Here is a 4,697-nt window from a genome sequence, read left to right on the forward strand (position 1 = left end):
AGGGGGAATCAGAAGCACAACACCCACGGCGCACGATGTCCGAAGGAGAAGAAGAGGAGAGGAGAAAGGAGGCCGCGCCGGCGCGTCGGGCTTCATCACTGCCGTCGCGTCGCCGTCACCGGCCCTACGAGTGGCCATTCGCACTGCTGCCGCCGTTCCGCGACAAGAGGATGTTCGCAGAGGGTAGCGTCAGAGAGAGGGAGAGGCTGAGCGTGGGGCTTTCGACGTCCTCCTCGTCGCAGACTAGCTTGCCGCCGCCGCTGTGATGCTCGCGTCGTCGTCCTCCTCACTGTGGAATCTGAGTCCTCGTCATCCACGGAGGGCCGAAGAGAGAAGCTCGAATAGGAGAGAGAGAGAGATCGGCGGAAGGGGGATCTTGTTCTGCAGTAGTGCCTCCGCCGTCGCGGGTCCTCCTCTGCCCTTCCACCATCGCCGAAGTCCTCCATCACCGTGGCTTGCTGTTCGAAGCTGCTGCCTCGCCACTACTGGAGGTCTACCCCGATCCGGTTTGAAGGAGAGGACGCCATTGAGTGGGGGAAACGCCTCTGTCACGCTCCTCGGTCACTGGTGGTGGAGCCGCGTCGCCGTCACCCCTGGGTTGCTGTTCTTACCACCGCTGCTAAAACCACAGCTGAGGCTTTTGCCGTTTCTGCTGCCGGAGAATGCAGCTTAGCCACTGGAAAACCACTGCCGGTAAGGGTCCTTGCATTTGGTCTTCATTCCTTTCTATTCATGGGTCTTTATCGTCATGACGTTGTTGTGCAGTCGCGGTTGTCGGAGTCTTATATTGTCGCTGCCGCTTGAGGCGGTTGACGGAGCCGCTACCAGGTTGATATGGAGCTGCGGCTGTTTTGTTAATTCAGTGAGTATTTTACGTTTCGAAACCTCCGCGTTAATGTCTTGTTATGTATATTAAGGTCTTGCGGTATTATTGTGTTAGGAGTTAGAATCCGGTTTGCTTATGCGCTTGTAGCTGTTTCTGATTTTGAGGGTAACAAGTAGAGCCGAGGTTTTGGTTGCCGGTGATTTCGAGTTGTGGACAAAAAGCACTCTGTGAGGCGTTTGGGTTATGGAATTGCGTTTTGAGGTAGGGGCGCTTTCCAAAAACTATGTTTTATATATTGGAATTATTACATATGGATACTGATATGAGACAATTGGTATTTGGTGATTGTATCTGCCTTGTGTGATATTTGATTGTCTCGAATGGTTAAGGATGCATGTTTGGCTGAATTGTTGTGCGGCTTGTGAAATATATTGTTTTGAGGTTGATTCTTTAAAGATTTGAAATCTGAGTTTGATCCGTTGAGGATTGATTTGAATTGAGTTAATTATCTTGATAATGTGAAAGGTCGAACGCACTTTTGAATTCAGCCTGGTTTACTTTAATTGACTTGGTGTTGGACAAATGATTTGTTATTGAGCCGTTTCTTTGAAGCTTTGGAAATGAGTTAAATCGGTTGATATTGAGTTGATCTTGAAATGGTTTTCTTGAAATATGCCACTGAGGCGACTGTTGGATTTAGCTTGCTTTGAATTGATTTCTGGTTTTGAGCTGTTGAAAAGGAATGAGAAATGGTTTAGTTGGGACCCGAACCGGGTGGCAAAAGTCCAAGTTTTAGGGGAGGTGCTGCCGAAATTTCTATAAAATCCGAGTCTTTATTGAAATGTTGTCTGGAAAATGATGAGTTAAAGACTTCTACAATTTTATTTGAATTATCGAGAAAAGGATGATTCATGCTTTCGAAATGAATTAATAAAGAAGAAATTGTGATTTAGTCTTGCTTCTTAAGAAAGGCATTGTATCTCTTTCAGGAGAAGGTTATTTAGATGAAACTTGTATTTTAAAGCTGTTTGGATGTGAAAAGGGTTTATGCCTTTGAATTTGACTTGGGGGTTTTAATTAAAGAAGTTTCAATGACTTTGAAAGAACCTGAATGTCTATTGACAAGTTTCATTTTGAAATGTTTTGAGAAAGGTTTTAAGTACTCTTTGAATTCTGAATTCTTGCAAGACTAAAACAATTTTGAACAGTTGAAACGTTCTAGAATTTATCATGGGGGTTGAAGTTGGTTTTGCCTAAGTAAAGGAAACGGCTTTGAAAGAAGTAAATGATTACATGACTCGGTTTGGCTTAGATCCTATTTGCTTACTCAAATCAGAAAGCCAATGTTTTAATGATTTTAAATGAATTTGGCGAAATGAGTTATGTTATTCTCCCCTAAAGACTTGGGACTCTGCCGAGAAACTTTTGTTATGAAATCCCATTGTTGTATGGGTGATTTTGAATACTTTGAAATAAATCCTTAACTTGCCATGGTTTTGGAAGTTTTGGAAAGAGAATGCCGAGAGTGGCTTTGTTTTAAAAAGGGAACTCACTTTGAGTAAATTTGGCTTATGAGCCTGAGATGATTTGAGAAACGAGATTTCTAAAGCCAAGGCTGAAAAGAGTTGAAACTTGATTTCAAAGTGAAGCGATTTGAGAAAAAGTGATTTATGGCTTAAATGCCGGTTTTATGAATTTGATGATGTTGGATGGAGGAAGTGCTGTTTTGTTATGGGCCAGAATGGCTGTGTATGATTATGAATATTGGCTGGTTCTGGATTGAACCGTGGGCCGGAATGGCTGTGTATGATATTGATTTATGGCTGATTGCCGAATGAGTTATGGGCCGTATGGCTGACTATGAATTATGAATTTAAGCCGGATGGCTAAGATGGATGTTGATCCATGGTTGGGACTGAATGAATATATGCTTGAGATACCTGGGTAGTAGCAAGGGTTGTGGTTCGTCCCACTTGCTCCAGGTCAGAGATTGTGACGCCTGGGTAGTAGCGGTAGTAGTGGTGATTCCACTCGCTCCAGGTTGAGCTTTTAAACACCCTCCTGGGTAGTAGCCGCAGTAGTGGTTGTTCCACTGGCTCTGGGTTGAGCGGGTAGTAGCAATGGGGTTGTAGCTCAAACCTACTTGCTCCGCGAGGGGTGTTTCTGTCCATGGTTAGCTACCAGGACGTGTCGGGTTGGCTATATAACCGACAGATGATATCATCAGCCACTAGGGACAGGCATGCATCATATGCATTTATGTGACATTGTTTGGGTGTGCATATTATACTTGGTTTGCCTATGTGATTAATTGCTAATTGTTCTACTTGCAATAACTGTTTGCTTGTGCTTGCATCTTCCTATTTGTGTTTGCATCTGGGACTCTGTTGGATTGTGGTGATTGGTTGTTGGTTGGATTGTTTGGGCCTAGGGCCGTGGTTGGAATGAGATGAACCAATGGTTGATTTTGGTTTTATGTTTCTGGTTTGGAATAAAATATGAAAGGCTATTTTGATTCAGTTTAGATAAACCTTTTTGAAAGGATTTTGATGTTTTGAAAATTGAGCGGTTCCTCTTTCAGAAAAGATTTCCGACTTTACTTTTATTGTAAACCGTTGTTTTTGAAAAGAGGCATAAGACGGTTATTAATCACTGGTACGGTTTATCTTCATGTATCCTATTACAGTAATTCCCAAAAACCCTCTATTGAGAACCCTTTCGAGGATGATGTTCTCACCCCCCTACATTTTTCCCCTTTCAGGATATGGGCGCAGAAGTCACGAAGAGTTTATTTAATTGTTGTTGTGATGCTCTATATTGTTTTAGTTATGGTTTATTGTACCCTCGCCTTTATCTTGATATAATCTGTAAGAGGGATAGGAATTGTATTGGTTAATGTCTGTAATATTATTTATATATATGTATGTGTATATATATGGATGTACTCTTTATGAGTTTCTGTAAGTTGTATGGTATGTATGGACGTACGTTGTATGTTATCGAACAAAAGTACTTTTTGGGAGCGGTATTGTGGTTTAAAGTTTCAAACAGGCTCATATTTTAGTATTAAATAGTATAAGTGTCGTCGTAATGTCCGAGCTATCAGAGTCACGCAGCCGGAAGTGTGAGCTTTGGTAGTTAGGGTGTTATATTATGGTATCAGAGCAGTTCTTCCTGTAGAGCCTGAGGAATGGACTGACTATGCTTCAATTGCATACTCTGAGTGTTTGTCATGTATTAGGTCTTGTCGAATGACGAGAATTAGAGCTTTATGCACATGACGATCTATTGATTTAACGCTGTTAGTCTTGCATTGCATAATTCCTGATATTAAGTTTGGCCGGCTTAATACTAGTGAATTATGTATATGAAAGCACTGATGGGTTATCATAGATGAAATACGAGTTGAGTAAAGCGAATCGCGGGCTTTGGGAACGTTAAAAACCATTTCTCGAGGCTATTCAGTTGTGTGTCTTGAATTTTATTCGAGTCGATCTGTTCTTTTATACCCTAACCTGAAGTTCTTGTTTGCTAATCCTTTCGAAAAGTAATTTGATGTTCCACTCTATTTCTCTATTCATATGCTTTCTTGTTTGATCTTAATTGCATATGCTTGTTTGGAATCCTTGTTGCATCTATTTTCCTCTGTTTGAGTTCTTCTTGATTCAAGTATTCTTTGATATAGCCTTGAACTTGTCTTAATGTGCTGTGACTTTTAACTTCGGGTTCTGAGTCCATTCTTTGAGAAATTGTTGATTCAGTTTTTCTCTTACTTGACATTGATCACAGCCAATTTTGAGATTTTATAAATTGCTGTTGATTAGATATATACTTGTCTATATATGAGACTTTGGAATTATTTATACAGTTT

This window comes from Arachis ipaensis, chromosome B8 (genome assembly GCF_059453495.1).
Source record: "Arachis ipaensis isolate K30076 ecotype BB chromosome B8, ASM5945349v1, whole genome shotgun sequence".
In the NCBI taxonomy this organism is placed as follows: Eukaryota; Viridiplantae; Streptophyta; class Magnoliopsida; order Fabales; family Fabaceae; genus Arachis; species Arachis ipaensis.